The following is a 21,522-nucleotide window of genomic DNA, read 5'->3' as shown; positions in this document are numbered from 1 at the left end:
TCCTCTCTTGATCAACTTTAACCTAGAGCCATAGAAGAAAGGGAGCTCTGGGCAATGTGGTCCCAGCTTAGCCAAGCTGACAACAGAACAATCCAGCAGAGAAATATTGATACAAGAGGGATGAACCATGACATGGAAGAGCAGGGAGACCCAGCAGAGGAGGCTAAGAACGAACAGTCAGTGAGAAGACAGGCCAACCAGGAGACGTGCTTTATTAGACATCGCACGCAGAAAGTGCCTTTGGGAGGAAGGAGTCATCACTCCTGCCAAGTGTGGATGAAAGGTCAAAGGAAATGAAGCTGCAGAGTTGGCCAGGGGATCCAAGAACATGGAGATCACTGTGGATCTTCAGGGGGTGGTGTGGCGGTGGTGGTGGTGGTGGTGCAACCTGACTGGAGTGGCATGAAGAGAGAAAAACATAATCAGGAGGATGAACAACTTCTGAAAGGAGTTTTGATATAAGAAGTTGTAGAGAAATGGGGTGGCGATACATAAAAATATTGAATCATTATGTTGTACACATGAAAATAATATATTGTGTGTCAATTATACTTAAGTATCATAAGCATGTAAATACACACATAAAAACATACATAAAATGTTCATAAATAAATTAAAAGGCTATTGGGCTATTTTAAACTTTTCCCCATACCTCCTCATTACTTTTCTGCAGCTGTCTGGGGAATTTAAATAATTTCTTTTTTTAAGTTATTTTTACCTCTACATTGTATATTTGTTAAGACTTTTTAATCGTATTTGATTTGTTCTGTAATTGCTCTTAATTATTTCAAAACAAAAAATGGTGTAGTTGCTAAGGAAGTGCTCTAGATCAAAGAGTATTTATTTATTTTTTATTAAGATGAGAACTCATGGTATCTCTGGATGCTGATTAGTATAGAGACAAAAATTAATGATCCAAGAGAAGAAAAGGGTGAAGAATAACTGAAGGAACCAAGCGCTGGAGTAGGCAAAGGCAAATGGAACCAAGGGCAGATGAAGAGGGATTTGCCCTATTAGGCATATGGGCAACCGATCCCCTTTACCAGGAGAGAAGGCTCCCGCTCACACTAAATTAAGTCCCAATGGGGATTTATGGTAAAGTACAGATGTACCTCATGTAGTTACTGAACTAGGAATGGAAGGTCACAATTCCAAGTTACTATCTCCATCTCTTTTCTCTCTGCCAACCAGATTTTTCTTTCTTTTTGTACACTTGGTAGAAGATGGTTGTCCTGTCCAATGCCCAGAAGTGGATAACTACAGATCCTATATACCAATTCCAGATTGCTACAGGGAATAATCAGATTTGCCTAACTCAGTCCACCTTGGGAAAAAAATCTCTAAGGAGGGAAAAGGTACAGAGCAGGTAAATTAACTGACCCAATTTCTAAAATCCTCAAGAAGAATAGTTCAGCACGGTTCTGAGGATTTGTGGACAACCCCAATATTTAATATTTTCAGAAGTGGAATATCAAAGTAAATTTATATTTTCTACAATCCCTTATAATTAGAGAATTGAGTTTTAGAGGTAGGAGAGGTATTGGAATAGTGATGTCGCTTTCTGGTAAGTCCTCACATAAGTACAGTTTCAAAAGATATGGAATAACTAGTCTAAAAACAAATGGGAGTAACTGAAGATGGGGCTAATTTCAAGAAAGGGGGTGCTTTATTTTAGCAAAGGGTATGAGTCAAGCTGAGGGTCAGAAGGTTTGAAAATGAACACTACGCACTAACAACTGTCTTTAGCCATATACATTTACAAAAGAATATTTGTTCTGAGTTTTTCTTTTCAGTTACAAATGGCATAGGACTGCTGCCATGTTCTTACCTGTAAGTTTGGTTTTAGTAAGAGATCACAGGGACCAGTGGAAGAAAACAGGATAGAATTAAGAAATTTGGTCTTTCTAGTCCTCATTTGGCCACTAGTCAGCTTCATGACTTCCATTAACCTGTCTGAGCCTTATAGAACACTGTATCTTCAGGGCTTCCTATAGTTTAAAAACGTGTGATTTGAGGAACTCCCAGAGAGAATGGTCTTGAAGACATACGCCATCACAGTAAGACAGGCCCTGAGGACTCTGAGTAGAGCTAATACCTAATTCAGAGGTGCATGCGCCCAGCAATGTCCAACAAGCACAGCAAACCAGAAGCCTGATTGAGGCATGAGTGCTTACAGTGTGGTTTCTGAGTGAGCAGTACACTTAAACTGGAGACCCCCTGCAGCTGCTTTAGATTAATAGCAATGGGGCAACATTCTATATTTAGGATGTAGAAGCTCCTTAAAAGGCAAAGAATTTTTGTTTGCTTGGTATCTTGTTTTTATTGAAATGATATGGGTAATAATATAATCAGACGTTTCTCCCAGCACCAAGAGAATGAGAGGATGATTTTTAGCAGGTATGATACTGATTTAGCAAGTAATCATACTTATTGTTGAAGGCATGCAAGAATAAACAAGAATGCTATTCAAGGTCTCCAAAAATATGGGATGGGAACGGTTGTTGGATCCCCATACGCTAACACACTAACAGGAGTATTGGCTTACACTACCATTCAGAAATGCAGGTGTACAAGTAGACCAGGTTTGTTTTCTTTTTAAATAATTTTAAAAAGTGGCTCCTAAATATACATGTGAAAATCAGACCATATGTACCCTGAAAAGACTAATTTATCCTCCTGGCTACAATCATATCCAAAGCTACATCTGCCCTGCATCTTGCCATTATTGAAGGCAAGCAGAGTACAACAGCTATGCAGTCGGCCTCAAGAATATTAACTTTAAGTTAGAAAACACTCATTTCGCAGCCCTTTCCTTGTCTTATGTCAAAGCTGGTAAAAGTATTAGGTATCAGAGATCTCAGAGAAAGTGCTCCGAAACATATATAGTGTTATTTAAAAGTAATCTTGGTATTATTTAGACATATGTGGCCAGTAAACCCCATCTGGGTTCGAGTCAGAGGGAATTAGACATGCCAGGTGGGAGAGACAAGAAGAACCTACCCCAGCACTGATAACAACTGTCTCCAAAGGTACATTCCTTGGAGAGCAGCCAAGGTCCTGAGAAGCAAGAAACCAGAGAGTCTTCCAAGAACACTCCATCACAGTGGGAACTCAGGAATGTGCTGAAACATTGGATGGATGTACCGATCTGCTCTAGGGTCAGGAGAAAGTGAAGCAATAACATAAATATTTGTTAGAATGACTTCAGTGGACTGAAAGATGATATATGAACATAGGCAGGCCTTGTGACACTCTCTACTCCATACAGAAATAAAGCCACAAAGGATTTTAGCTTTGCAAAACTGAGTCATTAACCACAAACCAACATATTATTTTTCTTGTGTGATAGTCCAACCGTGTTCTGGGCCACCTCCATACATGCGAAGATCATTACTGTTCCCTGTCAAGTAGAGGAAGTCCTTTTGTAATGTTGGGCTAAAGACAGGGATCTTTAAGATTCTGAAAGTGGTTTCAATAAACATTAAACTCTGAACAGACAGGAAGGCCAGTATAATGATGCTAATGATAAAACTCAGCACGTAAACACATTCCAATGGCCTACTTCATACTCTCCCTGATGAAAGAATCAATTTCATACATATGAAGGAGATGAATATATAACTTTGTGACTGGCTTAGATTTCAGGCATGGGGAAGTATTCAAAGGATTTCTAGTCATGACAGTTGGAGACCAAAGGGAGAACGGAGTTATCTTTTTCCCACTTTAGAGATTTTTTTGTTTTGTTTTGTTGTTTTGTTTTAGCAAGGCCTCTTTCTCTGTCCCTAAGGGGCGAATACTCCATCATAGCTCCCGACCTCTTCCTGACTAGCCGGCCACTCTGATGCCTCACTCCTGAAGAAACCATGAGCCCAGCATGACCTCTGACTGCACCTTGAGAAATGCAGCACACAGCTGGATGAGTTCCTCCTTCCTCTCTCCACCCTCAAATCCTGTGAGAATCCCACAGCCAGAAAGAACGACAAACCATTCCTTATAATTCCATGGAGGCATCACCTGCAGTTCTTGATCCAGGATAAATCCCTCTCCATTGTGTTCTGCTTGTGCTTATTTCATGGCCTCTTGGTGAGAGGTTGGTTAAGCTGATGTAGCTCCCCAATTCCAATGAGAAGAGGTTAGGAAAGGATGACAGGCGGTATCATCCATGGCTGGTTCCCCAAATTAATGAAAGGTGGAACCAAGCTGGTGGTAATGAATGCTCATGTCCAACCAGAAGCTATTTCATTCCTGCATCCCATAAGAATTTGCTACTGTGATGTGAGTACTATTATTTGATACTCCACTGATCCCTCCTGGAAAGCCACTTCTATTGCCAGTTTTGGATCCGGGCTTCCTCTATTGTGTGTTAGAACTTCTTTACCAGAAGTCATTGGGTGAAGTCCGACACAGATCTGTGGCAACCGTCAGCCACTGTCCTCTTCCAATAGGTAGCATTAAATTTCTCAGAGACTTCTATGTGACAGCAAATGGGCTGTCACTGCCCCACAGAGTCCCACCTTTCTTTGCCTCCTTGTTTTCTCCATTCATGAAACACACAGGCAGACAGGCAGACACACACATACTCTCACACTATGCAGAGCAGTTAACACGTATTTCCTAATATACCCGTTGCCATAACCCTGTGAGCTAGGCACTAGCTTTTTATCCTTTTATAGATGAAACTCAGTGAGTCATGTGTCAGACCCACAGGGCTAACAAATGGCAAAGCTGGGTTTGCGCCACACAGGGGTTTTTAACCACTACATTCTCCCAATTGCCTCTGAAATATTTTGTCCAGGCTCTTATTTTATAGATGAGAAATGTGGGTCCAGAGAGATGAAACTGACTTTCTCAAGAGCCCAAGGCCTTAAATCTTTGGCTGCAGCTTTCCTTCTGATTCAGTATTGCTTTCTTTGTTCTTGTTTAAGCTCTTGAGGTTTTTGGAAGAGAAGTGTGCTATTACCACACAGTTACAACACATGCTACTAAAGGCAGTCAAAAGTAATTAAATAACAGCAACCACTCCTTTTCTTGCATTGTCTAGCTCCCTTGTCCTATGTAAAAGGTTCCATCCCAGAGAAAAACATATATAACTGTGGACCAAGAAAGTCCTGGCCAGGTGCTCTGATAGAAAGAAAGTTGTTCCATTTCTCTTTCCAAATGCCCTCTGAAATAGAAAGTGATGCTTTTCTTAAGTAAGACAAGGCACATTTGTTTGAGACAGTGTTGGGGGTGCTGAGTGATGCTGGATAAGACACTGGGAATCCCTTATGTGGTAAGTCAGCCAAATGGCCCCTTGGGCAGCCCAGTGTTTCCTGAGAGTGAAAGGAGGAGCATTGGACATTTTATGCAATGAGAAAAATCTTTCAGAGCTGAGCTTCTGTAGTGTGTGTGTGTGTGTGTGCGTGTGTGCGTGTGTGTACATGCGCATATGTTCATGTGTGTGCTATATTCCAAGAGTCAAGGGGTTATAGAGGGAAGAGTATAAAGCCAACCAAGGCAAAGAAAAGTCATCTCTGCCATGTGTTCACCTTTAGGGAATTCAAAGTTTATGATTCTTCTAGCATCTGTGTTTAGCATTTTATTTTAGTATATAAAATTTCATAAATAAATGGGCAAAGCAGGATACATGGGGGCACAAAAGAAGAAGTAACTTTAAGAGGTAGAAATGTCTATATTATGGAAGCAGTGAGTTATTTCACATATTTTACTTCTTTTTATTTAGTCTTAAAAGTGTATTTATAATAAGCACATTATTTCTATAGGACCTACTAACTATTTTCATGTGCCTATGAATTCTGCACTAAAACCACACCCCCCATACATACCATTCAAGTCCCTTCCCAATCCCACCCACACTATCATGCCTCATGCTCCCACCACACAGCACCCCAAGTCCCAAGCTTCCTATATTCAGGCAAAACAAAAGTTCTTGCTATTCCATGAATGCCAGGCCTTTGGGCCTCTCCTCATTTCATGGTGTTTCCTCTGCTCTAGATGCCCTTTCTCCTTGCCAGTGTATGAAGTCCTACACATATTTCAAAGTCCAGCTTAAGTACCGCCCTCTCTGTGACTTCTCCCACCCCCACTGCTCTTGCTCTTTACCCTACGCCCTCCCTTCACAGACGCATGCATACAGCCCTGATGGATGAATTATGGATGGCTGGGCATGTCTGCTTCTCCATCCTATCTCAACTCCACCCCTCCTCCGTATATTTTAAATTCCTTCAAAGCAAAGGCTGTGCCTTGTATATCCTGGTGTCCTACTCCTGGTATCCTACTTCCTGGTTGCCTCTTCCCGTCTAGGAAATAGCAAGTCTTTCAAATAGATTTGTTGAATGAGGACTGAATTCATTAATTGACTGATTGATTGTATTGAATGAAATGCATTTACATAGTGCAGCTGACCACTAGCTGCAGAGGTGAAATATATTGCACCAATCCAACCCCTTGCCTGAAAGCAGGTCCTGGGCAATGCTTCCCGCCAGATCCTCTGCTTTACACTAATGAGTAAAATCAAGTCAGGCACACAACCAGCTGAAACCTCTACCCTCAAGTTTAACCTCTGTGCTGGTTCTCTTCTATTCACCCTGCAGATCCACTCTCTGCCCTGCTCTGCACAGAAGGAGATGCCACAGGGGGGTACAGCACCACCGAGTTCGCTCTGCCTCTACCTTTCAGCTAATGGGAGGTGCTGGAAGGACAGCAGAAGGTCAGTGTGTTCATTTCCCTTCCTAACTTTGCTGGAATACAGTTGGGCTGCAGCTGCGATCCTTACCCAGGCCCACAGCTCCTGTCAGGCAGCCCCTCTTACGTGGTATATTCGTGACCATAAAACAAACTACTGTGTGGCTTACAACAACACAAATGTGTCATCTTACAGTTCTGTGGGTAGCAGTCCATCCCAGGTCTCAAGGGGCTAAAGCCAAGGTGTCAGCAAGCCTGGGCTCCACACTGCAGGCTTTCGGGGACAGTCCATCTCTACACTCCCAGCCTCGGGGCTGCCCACATTTGTTTGCCTAATGGTACCCTTCCTCCATCTTCAAAGCCATCAGTGTGGTCGTCCCTCTGTTCCTTCTTCCCTCATTGCATCTCTGACAATAGCAGGGAGAGATCCTCTGCCTTTAAAGACACATGCAGTTAGGCCCATCAGGATAACTCAGAACAATGTCCCCATCTCAAGTTCCTCAACCTTTCTTGGCATCCATACCCATGCAGCCCCTCATCTCTCCAGGCTGATACAGAATTTTCCATCCTCAAGCTGCATCACCTGGAACATGCTACCTCCTCAGCTGCTGTAGTATGTAAAGAGAATGCACCAGAGTCTTACACTAACAATAAAATCCTTAGGTGACACACATCACTTCTGCCTCCAACCCAGTGCTCAAAACAATAATCATATGGCCCTGATTAGCGACCAAGGGCATGGGAAACTGCAACCCTTCCATCGGCCAAGAAGGAGGGGAGAACCAGAGGGAGATGAGCCCTGGAAACCTGAACCACACTCCTTAACACACTTGTCCAACTCTTATCTTGAATGACACATTTTTTTCCCTAAACCACAAACCCCTCAAGGTTGGAGATTCTACCTGATCTGTCCTTAATCCACCCTCTGATGCCTCTGAAGCACGATCCCTGGCACGCTATCCAAACACATTTATTAGCTTATTCTTTTTGTTTACCAAATGGTAACTGAGTGCTTACCATGTGCCTGGCCTTGTTCTAAGTGATGGAGATATGGGCCTGAATGGAATATACATACATCTCCAACCTCATGATACTCAGATTTTAGGGATGAAGAAAAACAAACCAAAAAAGTAGACAAAACGTCTGATAAGGTGGCTTTTGGTGAGTATGATAGAGAAAAATTAAGCACAGAAAGGAATTATTAAATAAATATATGGTGGGGATGGGAGCTGGTAAAGGCTTTGTGAAGCCAAACAGAGATGAACGCTGATCAGGAAGTCCCGGGCTGCTTGTGGTGACAGAGACAAGCAAGGACAGACATAGTAAGGTTAGTCCTGGTGGTGGAAAGTCAGATGGTGGTGGTGAAGCTGAGTGCTGGGAGGAGGAGGAAGTGGGGAGGTCTTGCTAGGATTACAAAGAACTTTGGGGTTCCCTTTTCACTCATTCAAATACTGGATCATGTCCAGAAAAGACTGGAGTTTCTGATTGTTCTCTTAACTTGCCAACAAAGGCATGGAGATAAACAAGATGGCATTTTAACCACACCCTGTGAGTAAATTCAATTGGCTGTCTACTTCATACATTTTCAGGCATTTTTAATTTTCTTTTCCTTTTTTGACTAAAATAGAAATTGCTAATATAGTTTCTGAAGTTCATTAAGATGTCCTTTCTTAAGGCTATTAACTGTTTCTGAATGCTCTCTCTTCAACCTAGTATAAAATTTCTGCCTTATCAATTTTGTTGTAGAGAAGACTTTTTTAAGAATCTGTGAATTAAAGGGACCTTTGAAGAATGCTCCTGCTGTGTTCATGTTTCTTTCATTTTTCTTTCATGCTTTTATCCTCTTCATCCCACCCAGATAATCAACTGGACCCAGGTGCTTATGAATGCAATGTTGATATGTATCTTTTGTAGATTCAACTCTCTGTGGCATGTTGGTGATCTTTGTTCAGCCCCTGATAACTATGAATTTTCCTTTAAGAAGATGGATCTTCTGAAGCTCTGATCCTTTTTATTAATACCTATAATGCCTAAATCCCCTTCACAATGAGAAAAGGAGAGCAGAAAGGCAGGTGGCCCAAGTTCTGTCTCTAAGTTCTAGTTATTGAAGTTCCTTGTATGTTCTTGAGCTTAGTTTCCTCTTCTGAAAGGTTGAATTGATGACTTCTACCCCTACTGGTAAATAATTATCATTATTTTTGTAGTAGTTACTGTCATTTTTGTTACTCAATACAGGCATTATATGTATTACCTTTCGTTCTTTACTTAATACTGGAATAGGCAGATATTATTATCATCCCCATTTACCTATAAAAAACTGAGGTTCCCAAGAGTTAATAACATACCCAAAGTAACAGAGCTAAGAACTGGTTGTTTTGCTCACTAATGTATTCCAAGGACCTGTAGTACTAGGTGCTGAGGTACTAAATAAATGTATTTTTTAATGTATGTATGTGTAAACAGAACAGACAAAATTAAACAGAATATCTGAGTATAGAATCTGTGCTCCTAAGTCCTTAGAAAAATGGTACATAGCTCCTACACAAACAAGATTCTTTTAATCTCTACTCTTTCATACCTAACACATTTGCTGACCATGTTCATTCACAATTTCATCTTACCTGTCCACTTACTGTTCACAATGAATAATATACACAGGGCTCCTGCCCTTACCAACTTTACTATTTAGTAGACAGTAACTTGAGATGCCATTCCAGATTTTTAAGAAGGATTTTAAAAGTTGGTTACCTTCAATCACTCTGGGCTTGCTTTAGACTAGTGGTTCTAACCAGGCAATTGTGTTTCCCAGGAGATGGATGTTGGGCAATGTCTGGAGGCATGTTCAGTTGTTGCAACAAGGTGAAGGGGTGCTTTGGCAACTGGTGGGCAAAGGCCAGGGATGCTTCTGAACATTCTACAATGTGCAGATCAGCTCCACCCACAGCAAAGAAGTATCCAGCCCCAAATGGCAAAGGGAAGAGGCTGAAAAATCACATTATAGAGAAACTAGAAATGGTGCACAGGAGGCTCATGTTCCTGCTCTATCATTCAGCACCACCCACCTCGCCCTGCTGTAATGCCTATGGAGACAGACATGTATTCCCAGGGCCTTTGTTCCAGTGTTCCTCCAGGATGCCTTCACCCAACCACGCCTCATTCTTCATATCCTTATGACCCCTTCAAAAACATCATTTCTCATTTGATCCCATTCTCAAAGAAGCATGCAAGATGATTGACTAACTAATCTCATATACTATGTTCCTGTAGCTTAGCTTTGAGCTTAAAATGAGTCATATGGGCCAATTGCTCATTTAATGGATAATGTCTAAAAAAAGCTTACAACAATATTTTTTTTTATCATTTCCCCCCCAAGAGTACAATGTTTTATTTTCATTGGCCAAATGGAGCCCATCCTCTGGCTGTCATCTCAAATGAAACTATCCCAGGAGGCCCTCCAGGATGGCAGGTGGATGGTGTAATTCAGTCAGAAGATAAGGAAAGAAGTTTAATCTCCTCAAATTGCCAAGAATTTTCCTCCTGATTAGGAAAGAGATTTCTGAAACTGCATAATTTAAAATATACTGCATGTGCTAATGGAAAAGGACTCAAAAGAGAAGTAAATCTTTACTATAAATAATCAATGCTATCAAAACGTCATGGTAAAATACTCCTCTGATAGGGACAAAGACAAATAGTTTTCTAGGGTTTTATCTGGAGAGCATCAAGCTGTGCACCAGAATGACTTCTTATTCATATCACTTATTTATTGGTTTTGATGTCTGTCTCCAACTACTTCTATAATAGACTCCATCCAGACTCAAAGTGAAATACTATATATGTATATATTCACAGTACACACACAGAGTGGTAAAACTTGAACTTTCTAACTCTATAATACCTTGTTAATTAAATGAAAAGCTAAGTAATTGTGTGGATAAAATGAGAGTGCCTGTGACCAGGATTCTCACCTGGCCCTGGTTGACTAGCTCACTGCACACCTGTGGGCAATACATGGCTGTTGACTCTATATAAAGAGCTCTGCCCAGTGCTCTGGGCGGGACACAGTGGCAGGGCTGCAAGGCTGCAGAAGAGCAGAGCAGAGGCTGGAGTGGACAGAAGCCCGGAGGATGGCTGTGCAGGACGGCTGTGTAGAGCGGCCCGGAGGATGGCTGTGTGGGACAGCTGTATGGACAGAGGGTCCAGAGAACGGCTGTGCAGACAGATGGGCCCAGAGGCAGAGACCAGCTTGCTGCCTGCAGACTCACTCTGAGTGAATGGGATTTTAGTGACTGACCTGCCATTGCCACCTGGAAATAAAGTTGGGTATAACCCTCCCACCCCAAGAACGTTTTGCTGTTATTTTCTTTGGTCACACTGAATCCATAGCAAACTTGCCCAGGGCTGAAACCCATTGGCAAGACATACCCACACCTGGGTTCATGTCTAACTCCTATCATTAACTAAATGAACTGGGCAAGTTCCTTAACCTATCAGCATCTCTAGAATAAGAGTAATAAGGTTAACATCTAAAATTCCATCATTTTAATAAAGGTACACTGGAAACAAAAGTAATGCTGTTCTGATAAATGAAATAAAAGACACAACAGATGTCACAGATGGAGGGCTGGCTACCAGTCTAGCTTCAAGAGGTATTAGAATTTTACTAAGGTTGCCATGGTTTATTTACTGTCAGCCCTTGACTTGGCCAATTCATAAATCTCTATGAGGACACAGATTTGGCTCTGAGGGATTGACACATAATAACTCAAGATCCAAGGGTCTGATGTATAAACCATTCTGACAAACTTTTGCTATATAAAGAGATGTTCCTATTTGTTCAGGCCAAAGGTATGTATGAATCAAATTAAAGGAGATAGTGTTAAAGAATTTCCTTCCTGATCCTCATAGCATCCTTTACTTCTTTTGCTACGTACCCTTCCTAGAACAGAGCAGATAAGCACTATGTTTTTTTTCTTTGTGAGGTTTCTTTTACTATATTCCATTAGTACTGCTTCTTTCTATTCATATTGTCTTTCTATAATTGCTGTCAGGTTCTTGTTAACCAGATTCAGTTGTTTCACATAAAGGTTTTATACTTGTATTACACCTTTAATCATATAACTACAATGTATCAGGTTCCAGTTTCAGCTGTATTCATAGACTCCTGTGATTCCACATCAAGTTCTTGTAGGAAACAAAATAGAATTACAAGAGTAGACAGAGGTCCTTGTCCAGACAGTGGCCATGCTGCTTTGGGCAAACCCTTTAGTCTTTCTGAGCACAGAGATTCTCTTCGTGAAAGAAGGAGGAAAAGACAACCACTATCTCTTTTTCCATGTGAAAAATTTAAGATCATACATTAATTTAACCATTGCACAATAGACAATGGGGAACTTGTGCTTTTCCTAATTTTCCACCCGATCATCTTAACTGGGTTCAATATTCTCAGACTATCTCTACCACCGATTTACTGTAACAAATCACTAATCTCATTTGATGCACTTAAATTCTCCTTCACTGCACTTTCAGGAGTTAACTTTATCTCAACATTCTGGAGCCATTCACTGTTTCCCTTAGGTTCAGACAACCCTCTATATAAAAGCTATATAATTTACCATTATTTCTTACTGTCTCTTATGAACTTGCTGATGTCTCTAAGAAACAGACAGGATATACCATTATTTCAACTTCCTAGGTGACAGATAAGGGACACACCAGGTAAGTGATGGACTCAAACCCCTTTCTCTTGATTCCAGATATTCTCTCCACTGAGTGTGTTCAAAGTTCTTTGACTCTATCCAATTTTATCAATTCTTATGAGGCTCAGTCATTGCCTCCCTGGAATTCTACCTTTCCCCTGTAAGGAAAAAGCTAACACAACTTGTTTTTCCATGACACTCAGCTTTGGTCAGATGTTTTAGGGCACTGTTTAAAGAACAGGACAGAAAAATGGAGAAAAACTAAAAAAGATTTAGAACATCAACTGGAATTAATTAGTCATAAATCAGTCCCTGGGCACAAAATGTGTAGGGTTAGGGGTCTTCTGATTTAGAAAGACAGACAGACCAGGCAGCAACCTCATGAACTTTCTTTTCCTGTGTGGAGGGCTAGGACAAGGGACAGCAAACAGCTATTCTCAGAGGTAAACACTGGAGAATGTGCAGCCACAGGGCTTTCGGTCAGAGCCTCCTTACTGCAAGGATGATTAAGCATGGGAACAAAACTCAAAAAGCAAGCGTCCTGGGTAGTCACTATTCCTGCTCATGTTAAAAGCCATTGTTTTCAGGGCCGGGAGGAGGGCACAGTTAATTAAAAGGCATATAATGACCCACTTTAGGGACATAACATCTTGGAATAGTGGAGGTGGGGGGAAGATAAGTTTTTAAAACACATTTAATATTACAATATTATATATTAAAAAACTCAAATGGCCTTATTTGTTTTCATAATGTAAACTAAAAATGTCAAGTGTAACAAAGACTTGTGTATACTACAAGCTGGAAAGATTCTTAATGGAGTTTGGTTAGGAGTCAAGGGAATATTTTGTGTTTATATCACAAGGGGTGGAGTGGACAGGTTGTTAAAAAAAAAATGCTTTGCCTCACAGTTACATCATGTTTCCATGGTAGGCAGAAGCAGCTTGCAGGAAGAAGACCAGACTAGAGATCCAGAGCTCTCTCATATTAGGGGTCCCACTACCAGCTTGACTGAACACCAGCCTTCTATCACCCAGTCACACACCATTTAAAAAGTGCCCACATACACCCAACCCAGAGTTAGGCACTCAAAGAAAGGTACGTAAAGCACAACCTCTGACCTGAAAGGGAGTTTGCAATCTGGTGCTGGAGACAGACAATATGACATACGTGACAACAGGGGGCAGGAAGGACCAAGAGCCATGGGCCCCAGAGGAACAAGGAACAACCAAGAGGTTGCAGGGTGGAGATTTACTGAGTAAAAGGGTAGCTTAACTTTCCTTGAGCACTAGACACAGAGGACATAGGATTAGAAGGAAGTAAAAATAATAGCAAAAAAACCAAAAAAACAAAATAAAATACCCCCAACTCCCTCTTGTCTACACATGATATAATGTCACTAACCACAAACAAATTTATAATTAGATATACCAAAAGCCATACACTAAATATTAAGTATAGCTATTATGTGTTTACTAAACATTGGACTATGGAAACTGTTCCTTAAACCTAGGCTCAGTGTATTCAAAATAAATTTTTGGTTACTTGAAACTGCTTTGAATATGCATATGTTTTAAAAAATTCCAAAATGACCCCACTTGCTCCCCTGTGAGAAGCAGATGCATGGTAAGTTTCAAATTTTAAATTTACTGTGTTGTGTTGGAGTTACTCATGTGCAAAAAATAATCTTAAATGATTTTTACAGCATAACGCTGAGGGTTAGCTACTTCTTCTTCAGCTGCCCAAGTGTCAGAAACAGCTGAACAGATGTTTCAACATTCAACAACCAAAAATACTCACCTTTGGGATGAAATCAAGCATGAAAATTTAAAGCCCAAAGGAAAATTTTTCAACAAGTTCCAAGCAAGTGAAACAACATAGGCCAATGACTCTAAAACCTCAAGTGTAGGATCCCCCTTGGCAAAGAACCTGATGACCAAGCCAGGTCATGTCACTGTGTTTATGCAGCCTGTACAATGTGGATGTAGGGAGGAGACATGGTCACTGCCCTCAGGTGGCTTGGGTCCTAATAAGCAATCAAACAACCATACCAATTAATGAAGGCAAATTCAGTTGTGCCTAATTTTTTAATATGTATGTTTTTGAAAACTTGGATGCAAATAAATGACTTGCATTCCTAGTCAATCCTATAAAGAAAGTAAATTGAAGGTACTATCTGTGTGTTGTTGAAAAATGCTCAAGATACTAGCTCTGTGTGTTAAGCATGAGTTTAAGGATACTCAGGATACTACCTATGTGTTTTGTGCAAATTGAAAGATGCTCAAGGTATCACCTGTGCATGAGTTAAAGGATGCTATAATAGTTAATTTTGTGTGTTAACTGGGCCATTGGGTGCTCGGATTTTGGTCAGTGTTCTGGGTTTTTCTGCAAGGGCTTTTTTGGGTGAGATTACACTTTAATTGGTAAATTAAAGCAGATTGCCCTCTATAATTTGGGTGGGCCTTACCCAATCAGTCAAAGGTCTGAATATAACAAAAAGACCAACCCTCCTCCAAGTAAGACAGAATTCTCTGGCAAACTGTCTTTGGGCTTCATCTGTAACATTGGCTTTTCCTACCTGAGAGCCTTCAAGCAGAACATTGGTTCCTCCTGCCTGACGGCCTTTGAACTTGAACATTTGGCTCTCCTTGGGCCTTCAGCCTGCTGGCCCACCTGCAGATTGGACTTGCTAGCTTCCATAATCACATGAGACAATTTCTTATTATCTATGTATCTACCTATTTGTCTATCTACTATTGGTTCTGTTCTCCTGGAGAACCCTAATACAGATGTCAACATACTGCCAGTGTGTTGAGCCTGAACTGAAGGATGTCCTTCATATCACCCTCTTCTTTCTCCTCACACCCACCCCAAACACCACGACACATGCTCCTCACAAGTGAGGACGTGCCCTTCTGCCCAACCTAGCATGAAATCCCCACACTTGGTCAATCCTTGGGTTAGACAACAAGGTCAGGACAAGTTTAATACAGTTTCAAGCACAATACACATATAAAAAAGAACTAGACAAGCAGTTAGTAGAATTAAGTTCTAGTGCCTGCCCTGCTATAATTCAAAATGGACTAACCGAGGGAAATCTTGAAACGAACCACTCTGGGTTTTAGCTTTGATCAGTAAAATGCGGGTGCTTGAAGAAGCAATGTATAATTTCTCATAGTAGGAAAATTATGAAAAGTGCTTCCTAGAGGTCACAAGAGATACAGATTCAAGGAACCACAGATACCACTTTGTTGCGGAAAACCAGAGAGGCTTCTAGAAGGAGCCAGCAGTTGTAACAGACCTTGGAGACCAGGGAACATCAAAGATGGAGGTGGTCCATGAGGCTGTGAGAAGGGCGTGATTAGCCTGGACAAAGCAGCTTCCAGTGACCCAGCAGGAGCAGGAGAGAGCAGTGTGGGCACTCGGACCAGGGCTGCAGCTGCACCGAGCTGGATGTTCCTGTGAACGGAGACCAGCAAAAGGAAGCTCAGAACAACATTCAAGGAAAATAGGATCAGGACGCCAGATTATGTAAACATGGACATGGGAGAATAGGGCATTTCATCCAAAGCACTCAAGTAAAAGGGATAGAATTTTAGTATGTCAATGGGAAAAATGGACTGCAGAAACTCACTGGCTGATAGAGAAACTAGAAGAGGAATGAGGTGCTGAGGATCTTCTTTTATTTAAAGTGGATGAAGAGACTCCATGGGTAAAGCTTCTCCACTTGTAGGCAGAGAAAAGCTGGGGCAGAACAGGCAAGTCTCACCCCCAAACTATGTTAGGCATCAAGATACCTGAGGAAGAATACATGCTGCCCTCAGTAACAGGGGCTTCTTATAACCTGCCAAAGGAACCTGGCAGGGGAGGGGCAGGATACATGTCTTTGTGGAATTCTGAGATGCCCTGGGAGTGTAAGCCTTCTCTTTCTACCCCTATTTCTAACGTGCTGTTAGGTATCGCTGCAATCTTGGAACCCAGCTCCTGCCTTTTTTTTTTCTTTCATATGGTGTGACCCTGCTGTCTCCCTACCCTCCGTGGATTGCCAAACTCCCACCTCTGGAGAACAAAATTCCTCCCATGCTGGAATCAAGTTTGACTAGTATCTGTAACTCAAACACATTACCTCTTCATTGTGTTTCCTGGCAGGAGTCCATCTAGCAGAAACACCTTGACTCTAAAGTCATCTCCTTAATTATTCAATCATTTCTTTATTGAATGCTTACTACGAGCCAGACTTTGCTCCAGGCACCAAACACACAGATCAATGACAGATGATCCACAAAGATAGTAGGCTATTGGGCTAGAGTTATATAAAGGTAGATGAATGGTTGTTGAGGTGATGGCTAACTTGACATAAAACTCCAAGCAGAAAATACCTCATGTACCCATCCATCTATGCATTCATTAACAATTCAGCCTATGTATATGGGGTGCCATACACACAGATGAAACTTACACAGATGAAAACATAGTGCATGTACTGGAGAAGTTCACCATCACAATCACACACAACACAACACAACTTACAACAGGTACCAATAAATGTATTAATAAAGATCAGTGCGCCTCCTGAGTAAGAGCCAGACTACAGTAGTCAAAGACTGGGAGCGGAGGAAATACAGATTTATCAATGAAAGGCACATGATTTCCAACAATAGTGGTCAGCCTTTTCTTTTCCAAGTTATAGAATTCTTAAGCAAAAGCTTAAGAAGAAGAAAAGGGACAAGGCAGTGCTGCTCCTGGTTGAACTGTGTGGGATTCCAGGGAGTGAGAAGCCCAGGAGCTTTTCTCTTGGGCCCCAAGTGCCTCTGAGACCCGTATGCCAAATCTGGGGCCCCAGAGCACGAAGATCACTGCTCCCCTTGAACAAAGAAGAGACATGCTTCTCGGTTCTTTTGCAAGTTCTGTGGCTGACTCACTGGATAACAGAGGCACTGCTTGACCCACCTTGACTTTGGTGCTTCTCAACAGGAAAACAACAATGCAGACAGGCCCATGTTAGCTGCTTCTCAGCAATCCTGGAAGGCTAAATTATGCACCCATGCTCAGTTTCTTGAGCTCCCAAGAAAAAAAAAAGGAGGCTGCGTGGGTGTGGAGGCTACCTGAGGCCTTATTAGCAGCCAGCTTTGGCAATCCCAAAGAAGAGGCATCCTGAGGGAAACCTGCTGCCCCGATTGCCACAGGCAACAGTGCTCCTCTGGAATAGAGAGTGTGTGTTTAGTTATTTTGGTCCAAGCCAGAGCATTCTCAGATTAGCAGGGTAATTTGAGAGTCAAGAATATAGTGATTTATTTGAGGGTAGAAAAAAAAAGATGGAACAAAATGCCTTTTAAAAGATCAACTCTCCCCCAGGGGTATACACTTAGTCCCTTCCCAAGCCAAGGAAGGCAACTGAATTGTTCATAACTCTACTGATGACAAGGCAAACCAGCTTTGCCAAAAACAACTTTCCGTGTGCCTGAGGAGTTTGGTGTTATGAGGCAGGTGTAAACCCTGTCATGTGACTCCTGCCTTCCCAGACCTTTTTCTTTCTCTCTGGTGAGGTACTGTACCATCTAATGAGGCTCCCCCATCTCCCTTTGCTTCATACATTTTCCATCCAGCAAAATCTCCCTCGCTGCTGGCTTGGGACTTAGGATATTACATTTACGGTGTAACATCTTTAAAATCACTAAGAATAAAACTCAATAACTAAAATTATGCAGTTGCCTCTGGGTGCAATTTATTCTGTTTCACATCAAACCACATTTCCCTGTTAACTTTAAATTTTCATTTATAATTCTCAGAAAAGGGTCTTCAGGAAAATTTGGAAGTCTATGAAAATCATCTCTTTTAAAAAAGACATCTCTTTAAATGACAACCACTGAATATATACTGATAGTTATTAGTCCTCCATTTCTATTCTCCCAGCTCCATTTCCCTAGCTCAGGGGTCAGTAAGGGCCTAATGTGGCATGCCACTTGTTTTTATAATAAAGCTTTATTGGAACATAGCTTTTTTCATTTGGTAGGGCATTGCCTATGCTTTCACATAATGGGAGAGTTGCGTAGTTGCAACAGAGACTGCCCTCAATTCCAAAATATTTACTATCTGGCCGTTTGCTGACCCCATATACAAATCCTTTTGGACATCTCAATTTGGATGCCTTGTAGCTTCCTTAAACTTGTCCAAAATTTGAGTCATTACCTTTTTCTCAAATCTATGCCTTCTCTAGTGTTTCTTACTTCACTAAATGTCATCACCATTTGCCCAGTTGCCCACAAATAAAAATTGAGAGTCCCAGTCTTTATTCTTGCTTCTTCCCTTTCCCTGACCCTCAGTGCAATCAACCACTAAGTCCTGACCAAGTCATTCCTGAGGCTAAGATCATGTTTCCAAAATATAAATATGGTTATGTCACTTTCCCACTTAAAATATTTAAATGGATTTCCATTCTCATTGGTTATAAAGACATTTTACAGTTCTTAACCTGGCTTACTGAAAGCCAAGCATACTGTGGCTCTCAGCTATGTCTCCAAGTTTCCTACCTACCACCCTTCCTGGTTGTTGATCGTTCCTTGAAAGCCTCTTGCAGGCTCTCTCACACCTCAGAGACTTCTAGTTTGCCATTTCCTTACTTAAAACAATCTGTCCCATGCAGACCTTCTGTATCATTCATTAGCTCAAAAATCCAGCCAAAAAGTCTGCCTAAAAAATCACTCCTTCAGGGACATCCCCTCTCACGTCTGGACTGTGTCTCTTGATCACCCTGCTGTGACTCTATGTTTCTCCTGCTACAGTGATCATCACACCTTCCCGTTAACACCTGTTCACTGTCTGGCTTCTCAGCTGGGCTGTAATTCCTCTGGGAGCAGGAATCTCTGTCTCGTTTATCATCAGAGTACTTGGACATAGAAAGTTCTTAGTATTTATTTGTTAAATGAATGAGCGAATCCATCTTAATACAGAAAAGAGAAATTAGAAAGAGTAAAGGGAACAGAGAAAAACAGTTACAGAGTAAACTCAGTTGGTTCTGACGTCCCTCCCATTGCTTTTCCACAGCAGACTGCAAAACTGAGGCTGTGAAGATCTGTGTGCTCTGGCAAGGAAGGGCAGCATGTCATCCTCAGTGTGGGAAAGAGGAAGGCTGAAGGGATAAAGAATGGAAAAGGCCTTGAGCAATATTACCAGTGATAGATGGCACAATTATTATTTTTTACAGATTAAAGACTAAATCTCATTCTACAAGCTCAAAGAGGCCTGTCCAATGTAAACTTTCTTTCAGTTGGTCTCTTGCTCAGCTAAGTCAAGTTAAAAGCAAATCTATATCCTCCACTGAACTTACAGGAGAGGAAGAGCATTGGCTAGTTGTGCTTATAAGATTCCATGAACATTCATGGTTCTTCTGAACTTCCAGTTTCTTACAGGACTGTACTGCTGAGGAAGCTTGGGAATCAAAGTCTTTTTCAAGGTATATGGGGAGGAGTAATTCTGACCTTTTTAAGTAAGTACCTCAAGAGCATTCTGATTTGCATTTACAGCTAAAAATATCACTTTAGTCTTCTGGTTATAGACAAAAGAGAGAATTAATAGAAAAACTAGGAAAAAGCACAACTGAACAAGCAACTCGGATATAAATTAAAATGGGATGTAATTTTGATTAACTAACTGAATGGGAGGAAAGAGAAACACTTTGAAATTAATCTCCACTTTTCAAAGTGGAAAGTCAAGAGAGAATTTTAAAGTTGATATATCAAGAAATAGAGGCATGTACAAGCATGTTGTTTGCAGTTATGGAGATCACATCTAGACCTAAAAAGACTAAAAGTTCCAAGTAGCTATCTTGCTTGAGAAAGAAGCTGTAGAAACCAGTGGGAGGAAGAGTAAAAAATTCTCCCTCCTTGTTCTCAATTCCTGGTACGGTATGAACACCATTAACACAGAAGCATTTACATTAGAGGAAGTTCATACTCCTGAGGAGTGAGTTCAAGGTCAAGGCTGGGACAGAACCAAGGATGATAAATTTTTTATCTCAATCTCCCATCCACTGGTCCTCAAACACCCAGAGGCCCTGGGATCCAGGCCCAGGGCTGACACCCCAGAACAAAGCCACCTAGGGAAGAGGAGGACTTCAGGGCAAAGAATCTCACTGTTACCTCTGAATATCATAGAAGATCCTCTGAACAGTATCATCCTAATGAGGAAGATCTTTGAGTTGCTGCAGAGCATGGATAGATTTTTTTTCCCACAATTATCATTTCGTGTATTTGGAACCACTTGACACATTGGAGGATAGCCTCTCTGAGGTTATTGGAATGGGGCTGACAACTGATTAGCTGTGAGTTATGATACTCTAAATGCAAGAGGAATATCTTCAGGAGAATCTTAGGAACATATGGACCTTCTGTAATGTCCTGGATGTAGATATCATCAAATCCTCACTGGTGAGTGCTTGTCCAGCCTAACTGAGTGGTGGGATGGACTGAACTTTCTGCCCTGGCTTTTGCTCAGGACCTAACTTCTGGACAGGGTAGAGTCCACTCAGGTTCTCAGCCAGCTCTATATCTTGGATAAATTCCTCTTGGACTGTCAGCCCTTTGGTGACTTTGCCAGGTTGTTCTCCTAATTCATCATCACCCTGGCCAAGACCGACACGGCAAGTATCTTAAGGTCCATGATTGTTTTGGAAAATGTTATGATATGACTCACCCATAAATCCTAAGTGGCTTGGGAGGAACTGGGGCAAACTGTGAAGGCTCTTAGGAATTATAACTTCTCAGAGCATCTGTCATGGATCCAGAACATTCCAGGGGTAGGAAGGCTGTTTTGCATTTCAACACAACAGAAATAAAAAGACACCCAAAGAAAATGGCAGCTTCTGAGTGTAAAGGAGAGGCTTCATTCATCATACTCAGGACATCCACCATTTTATCCAAGATCAGTAACTTCAATTTGAGAATTATAACCTGTTAGTGTGTCATGAAAACAATTAGGAGAGTCATAGCCAGCATTTGTGTTGCTGATTTCGCTTTGTGTTTTTAAGGATTTTTCTATGTTAATAAATGTTTAGATTTAAATGAACCCAGTTGTATTTTTACGTTTTCATAGATACTAAAGGTAAGTATTATTTTATAAATTTTTGAGTTATATTTATATGTGT

At 41.3% G+C, this 21,522-nt stretch overlaps 1 long non-coding RNA gene across 1 annotated transcript; it reads right to left on the bottom strand.

The window, feature by feature from the left end:
- Nucleotides 1-311: 311 nt before the first annotated feature.
- Nucleotides 312-15,793, bottom strand: LOC130683186 (uncharacterized). The gene is made up of 3 exons (XR_008996801.1): nucleotides 15,682-15,793; nucleotides 3,001-3,153; nucleotides 312-392 (listed from the first exon to the last, which is right to left on the bottom strand). It is a non-coding gene; the product is annotated as an uncharacterized LOC130683186 (long non-coding RNA).
- Nucleotides 15,794-21,522: the final 5,729 nt, after the last annotated feature.

The sequence above is a fragment of the Manis pentadactyla genome, chromosome 3, assembly GCF_030020395.1.
Source record: "Manis pentadactyla isolate mManPen7 chromosome 3, mManPen7.hap1, whole genome shotgun sequence".
In the NCBI taxonomy this organism is placed as follows: Eukaryota; Metazoa; Chordata; class Mammalia; order Pholidota; family Manidae; genus Manis; species Manis pentadactyla.
The sequence above is the reverse complement of the archived record's forward strand: the minus strand, read 5'-3'. Positions and strand labels throughout refer to the sequence as shown.